Source organism: Lissotriton helveticus, chromosome 4_1, assembly GCF_964261635.1.
Source record: "Lissotriton helveticus chromosome 4_1, aLisHel1.1, whole genome shotgun sequence".
In the NCBI taxonomy this organism is placed as follows: Eukaryota; Metazoa; Chordata; class Amphibia; order Caudata; family Salamandridae; genus Lissotriton; species Lissotriton helveticus.
Window position 1 is genome coordinate 790,908,489 of NC_136063.1, and position 7,294 is coordinate 790,915,782.

The window sequence follows — 7,294 nt, forward strand, 5'->3', positions numbered from 1 at the left end:
ATTTATATGAAGTTTTTTTTCCAGTGGGGTGCAAACTTACGTGGGGACAATATTAATTGTGTAACAAGAAAAGAGATGAAAGAATGCACACCTTCCCTTTAAGCTGTACCAATGTTTCTGACTTAATAGAACCGTTGTGTTGAGTAAATGCGTGCGAACAGACTGGAAGAGGGCACGTGGTTGCACGCTCAACTGTCGCACTGCTTAGATAGGAATGCATCCATCCAATGAACGACTTTTTCTTTCATTTTTACCATGCTCATTCATTTTCAAAATTAAACCAAAATGCTACAGCAGCTTGAGGTGAAAGCGTATGCTTGAATTATAACAGTTACCATAAGTTAAAGAATGCTAATTGAAGTCACTTGTAGCTTCTGAGGCCCTAGGGTCTGCTGGATTGCTCTTGTGTCTGCTGTTGACCTCTTCTTTGGACGAGAGAGCATAGCGCAGACCATTGACAACCATATAGTGTGAAAAAGGTCGCTTTAATGGTTTACAGTTTTTAAATACCCCTAGGTAACCTTGAAGTACAAAATTATAATGCCTCACTAACCATCTTTATGCCTCTACTTCACCTCTCCTACCACCCACCCCTAGGCACCACTAGTAACTCCTCAACTCAGGCGCCCGTCACTGTACCCATTCATGAAATCCAAAACAACAAGTATTTCATAACCTTCTTCACGCAACTTCCAGCCCCCCACAATTGTCAACTTACCCTCCACCCCCGCTTTTCAACTTCCCAACTGCCTTACCTACCCAACTGTTGATCAAACTGTAACCATGAAAATGTCCTGGAACTCCACACCATACTGCACCTGCCCCATCAGCGACAACCTTACAAACATACAAACATACGTCCCCTTGTGCACCTCTCTCATACAGCTACCTCACACCAACACCCACCTAACTCCTTATTACAGGGGGTGGGCGGGCGGGTTTTCTACTTTGCCATGGCTATACGCCCAGTCACTTTGTCATCTCCAACAAAATGTGTCACAGCTGGCCAACAAAATGTCCCCTTAGCCCCAACCCTGCTCACCCTAGTCCAATCCCCATTTCTCAGCCCGTGGGCTGCACCACCCTCCCAACCTGCCTGGGGGATACTCCTTCAAAGATGTCTGCCCCCCCCCAAGCCCTTATTGGACAAGAGGGGATAGCACACATCACTGCTAACCAGTAGAGTGTGAAAAAGGTTTCTTTAATTAACTGATTCCAGCTGCCAATCAAACCATAATGAACCAGGGAAAGTACTTGAATCTCTGCTTTTAAGAAAAACCCTATGAAGGAGTTTTTCTGCGCCCGCCTCCCAAAAACTAGAAACTACTGTCTCCACCACTGCAACCCTAATTTGTTAGCCAGACATTCGCTCAGCTGCAACATCCCTTGAAAAGAACTGCACCTCCTGATATTTTACATCTGTATGGCAGACTCTGCCAATTACCAAAATGCTCTAATTTTCTTGTTCATTTTCCTCCTAGACTTGTCGAATGCCGATGACCTTTATGCCCCATGCCATACCCTCTGAGGCATCAGTTCCATCTACTATGTATAAGTGCTGGACCATCTTGCTTTTATTTATTTCAAATCCTTCTTTAATGCCTTATGTAAAGCCAAATTCTTAGTTCCCGCCAAGTCATTTTCCCTAACGTGGACAACCAACAAATCCGAGCACCCTATCTTATCCAATATCATGCCCAATGTTGACAAAAGTATCTTCCATAACATCCCCCTTTTCCCAGCCACCTCACCCAAACTTTTGTCACATCAAAACCAAGCTGAGTGCCATGTCTCCTTTTGCTGCTTGCTTCAGAGCCCAATTATTTCATAAAGGATATCCCACTACCCAGACCATTAGGCCCCCCTCTCCAGGCCTGGTACTGCACCTGGAATGAACCAACAACAAAATTAACAACAATCTGTAGTACTGGCTTTATCCCTGGTCCTAGGCTATCTTTTGTAGCACTGTGATGCCCAACGCCTTGGCTGCATTATCTCCCTTCCTGGCCATCCCTGTTTGTGTGCCTCTATTGCCGCCCTTATATGGAAGGAATGTGTCCTACACTCGGTGCCATCCAGTCCCTGCTTGTCCAAAGTCTTCCTCAACAACACAAACAACTAGGAAGCTTTCACCCTTGACACATCCTGGTGAATGAAAACCTGGCCTGTTGTACCCCTTCCACTGTCTCTGTATCTGTCCCACAAGAATACCAGAGACAAATGTCTTACAAAGTGTGCCCGAAACACCACCATCACCCCCCTTTCCGTCTGATCTGTCTTTGCCTTTCTCAATTGTATTTCCACTCCATCTGCTAACCTCTTGAAATTTCCAGTAGGCAGACCCGAACTACCCTTTCTTCCCAACAACTCTGACACTTGAAGGCTCCAAAAAACATCCACAACATTAGTACCGAAAACAAAACCACTTCTGACTCGTCTGAACACGTTAACCTAAGGTTAACTGACGCATCATAGCCCATGTTAATGGCTTCTGCAATCTACTCCCATTCTCTTTCCCTCGCCCATCCTTCTAAGAGTCAGCAGGCGAATTCTGCAGCTGACAGGGCGTAACCCAACAACAATTTTCCCACAAAAGCTATTCCGACCAAATTGACCGCTATAGTTACCTTGGGCCAACCCTTCTCTATCAGAATCATTATGAACTGGACCAAATCCTCTCCATGTCCCCAGTTCTGTTCCCCAAGACAGCAAGAACTCCTGCCATGCCATAGCACAAGCCCTCTTATTCAACTGTGCTAATGAACCCGGCACTAACTAATGATCCAGTTCTCTTGGTCCATTGTGACGCCTTTCTTCCCTAAGTGTTCTCCTCATGCAAGACCTTTTCAAAGAATAGATACCTCTGCTTTTTGAAGGGCTCTGTCAGACACACGTCATATTGCTGTTACTGATCTAGATGGAGCGTTAGAGAAGCTCACTAATTGGATTTACCAGGCAATTGAATCTCTATCCCCGCTCCTTTCCAACGGGCTAGCAAGAAATGCCCCTTCTAAACCCTGGTGCTCCAGCAAGCTTAAGGAACTAAAACAGCTCTGTAAAAAAACTCGAATGTAGCTGGAGACAGGTATATTGCCCCCTGGCTAAAACAGCACTAAGGAAGGCTCAGAGAGACTGCTATGCTGCTATCAGGGGGCTAAAATTAGCTTTTATGCGGAACGCATTGCTATGTTTAAAAACAACTCTAAGGTCATTTTTGCCATCGTCCAGAGTTTTCTAACGCCTACAGCCGAGCGCACTGCCCTTCCTGCTTCTGTGGAATTGTGTGAGAAGTTATCATGCTTTTTTATCGATAAAATCCAGGCAATCCAGGACAGCTCAGGGACTAGTTCCATTGGGTGGGCAGAGTCTCTCATCTCGAATGTCTCAGTCTCTACACCAGAGGTCTTCAAACTTTTGATGCTGAGACCCCCTTGTAAAACATTTTTAGGCGTAAGGACCCCCTTCCGACAAAAGTTTCTAGAAACTGGTACTCCTCATCATCAACTTTTGACAACCATAAATGCGCCTGTTAGACCTCATCACATCCATCCATCATTCATCCACCCACACTTTCACACATCCATCCATCCTTTCATCCTTCTATCCATACATACATCCTTTCATCCTTCTATCCATACATCCATCCTTCATCCATCCACCCTTTCATCCTTCCATCCATACATCCATCCTTTACCCATCCTTCCATCCACCCATCCTTCATCCGTCCACCCTTTCATCCTTCCATCCATCCACCCTTTCATCCATTCATCCACCCTTTCATGCATCCATCCATCCTTCATCCATCCACCCTTTCCTCCTTACATTCATACATACATCCTTCATCCAGCCACCCTTTCATCCTTACATCCCTACATCCATCCTTTACCCATCCACCCTTCCATCCATCCACCCATCATTCATCCACCCACCTTTTCACACATCCATCCATCATTCATCCATGCAACCTTTTATCCATCCATGCATCCATCCACCCTTTCATCCTCCCATCCATCCTTCATCCATCCACCCTTTCATCCATACATCCATCCACCCACCCTTTCATCCATCCATCCACCCACCCTTTCATCCTTCCATCCATACATCCATCCTTTACCCATCCACCCTTCCATCCATCCACTCATCATTCATCCACCCACCTTTTCACACATCCATCCATCATTCATCCATGCAACCTTTTATCCATCCATACATCCATCCACTCTTTCATCCTCCCATCCATACATCCATCCTTTATCCATCCACCCTTTCATCCATACATACATCCTTCATCCATCCACCCTTTCATCCTTACATCCATACATCTATCCTTCATCCATCTATCCCTCACCCATCAACCCTTTCATCCTTCCATCCATACATCCATCCTTCATCCATCCACCCTTTCACCCATCCATTCACCTATCATTCATCCACCCATCTTTTCACACCTCCATCCATCCATCCATCCATCATTCATCCATGCAACCTTTTATCCATCCATACATCCTTCATCCATCTACCCTTTCATACTTCCATCCATCCACCCTTTCATCCATCCATCCTTTCATCCATCCACTCACCCTTTCATCCACCCACTTTTTCACACATCCATCCATCCTTCATCCTTAAATCCATCCATCCACTCATCATTCATCCACCCACCTTTTCTGTGCCTCTCTCATGGGGGGGGGGGGGGGTGTCAGTGTGTCTCTGCGTCTTCTTCCTTATTTCCCGCTCATGGGAGGGCATCTCTGTGGCTCCTTGCTGGGGGCAGGGGGGGGAGGGGACGTGTCACGCGACCCACAGCTCCAGGCACCAAACTTCCATTGAACTCAAAGGGCTACACTACAGCCTGCTCCCCCAGGCCCCCCCCACCACCCCCCTTCCCCCAGCTCGTGTATGTGAGCCCGGCTGAAACAGCTTCAGGGACACACACACAGCCACACCCGAGTACTTGACAGGTCTTTAAAAGACCTTTTACTTGTTAATGAGTCTTTGATGTTTTTCACACCTCGGTGTGAATTAAGCCTCCGCCCTCGATCAGCCTGATGTCAGGAACTGCAAGCTCTGACACAATCTGCGACCCCCTTCCAAGGACTCCACGACCCCCCTGGGGGTCGCGCCCCACAGATTGAAGACCTCTGCTCTACACCGTCAGTTTCCCCGCTGATGGAGTTCTCTCCCATTGCCCCGCTAAACTCATTGACCATTCTTAAATCGTTGAGGTCAGGCTCTCCAACCGATCCGTGCCAGACTAGGCTTCTAGTGGGGGCTGCGGAGGTAGTCAATTTAGAGGTGAATACCATCACTAATCTGTCCCTCATGACCGCCACTGTTCAACCGGAATGGAAGCAGGCCAAACTATTACCGTTACTGAAAAAGCCCTTGTTAGATCCTGCTATACTTGCCAGCTACCAACCAATCTCTCTTCTTCCAGCTGTAGCAAAGGTGTGCGAGAAAGCAGTCTTTAGACAGTTGGCCATCTTTGTTGAGTCCTCTGGCGCCCTCCATCCTGCTCAATCTGGATTCAGGGCGACCTATAGTACAGAGACTGCTCTCGTTGAAATGTCGGAGGCAATAAGGGACTGCCTGGATGAAGGCGGCATAGCTGCTCTGATTGTATTGGACCTCTCTGCCGCCTTTGATACAGTGCCACACCATCAACTAATTGCTCGTCTCTCAAGCATTGGCATATCTGGATGCTCTTGGGATTGGCTTAAATCCTTTTTAGAGGATCAAACCCAGCAGGTTTGGTTGCCACCATTCTCTTCGGCCCCCAGAAGGGTGGTCACAGGAGTCCTGCAAGGCTCTACTCTGAGCCCTCTGCTTTATGTATATTACTCCCTTGATTTACCTAGCAGCAGAGCTAGGAGCTAAGATCTTTGCCTATGCGTATGACACCCAGCTCCTCTTCACCTGGAGGAAAAACGACTTATCCCTGACTAAAGCTAAGAACTGTCTTTCTGCCATTTTTAAATGGCTTGCATTGGCGCAGCTGAAATGCAACACAGACAAGTCAGAGGTCCTCTTGTACGGATCCTTTTCCCCGCTTTTCAGAGAGGCTTTGTGGCCCTCAAAGTACCCTCTGCCCAATTCGGTTGTCAATAAGGCCAAGAAATTGGGGGTCTGGTTCGGCGAGGACCTTAGGTTCTCCATGCAGATAAAAAAACTTGCTGGGGTGTGCTTTGGCACGCAGAGATCGCTAAGGAAGCTTCTTCCTCTGATACTCAGGCCAGGCAAGGAAATGGTGATCCGTGCACTTATTATGTCACGCTTTGACTATGCCAATGCTTTGTACATTGGCTTGCCCCGTTACCAGTTAAAAAAACTGCAAACAATACAGAATACGCAGCCAGGGTTCCTCTGGGAATTCCAGGAAGATCAAGTGTGAATCAGCATTTAAGGAATCTTCACTGGCTCCCCTTGGCCCAACAAGTCCAGTTCAAAGCCCTCACTCTGGCTCATAGAACTCTGCATGGTACAGGGCATGGTACAGGGCTAATCTACCTTAGGAGACGCTTTGCCTTCTATGTCCCTCGCAGAAGTCTGCGCTCTGCTGGGCAGCGGCTGGCAGTGGTCCTTTGCTTTCGCCTCACTAGATTGGGGGGCAGCTCTTTATCCGTTAAAGCAGCGGAAGCTTGGAATTCCCTTCCTTTGAAACTACGGAACATTCGTGACACCTGACTGTTCAAGAAGCAGCTAATTAAGCTTATTGATCTCAGATTTATGTTATAAGTCCAGCATGAACCTCGTACACTCAACTGACCCCTAACTGTTCCCCTCAACTCACCCTGGATGGGACGCCCCTGAAAGGGTTGGTAGAAAACTAGCAAGTTCGCTCGCTGTAAAGACTTTGGGCGCTGACCTGGTTGGCACCAAGAAAGCAGCTATCAATCATTGTCCAGTTCCCCCCTTTTCCTTCAGCATCCTCTGCTAGCCAGGTCCTAAACTCCTCATCATACTACACCCAAGCATATCACAAGAATGTGATGTGAGCCTCCTATATCACATCTATAAATAAATATAAAATTAAATAATGCCACGCAGATCTTAGGGTACTTCTTGCAGTACACACTGGCATATACCAAGAAGGCAGCTGTTCAATTCAGGAAACATCCAGAACTATGCAAGAGGAGTGTCAGGAAGCAGACACGGACAGGCAAGTGGGACTGCAGCCGGGTCTTTGGGTTGTGGTAGTTTTCTGGGATGGTGCGGGTTTGGGGTACTTTTAAGGAGTGGTGGGGGTTCGGGGTTGTTTTAAGGGGTGGTGGGGGTTTGGGGTAGTTTTCAGGGG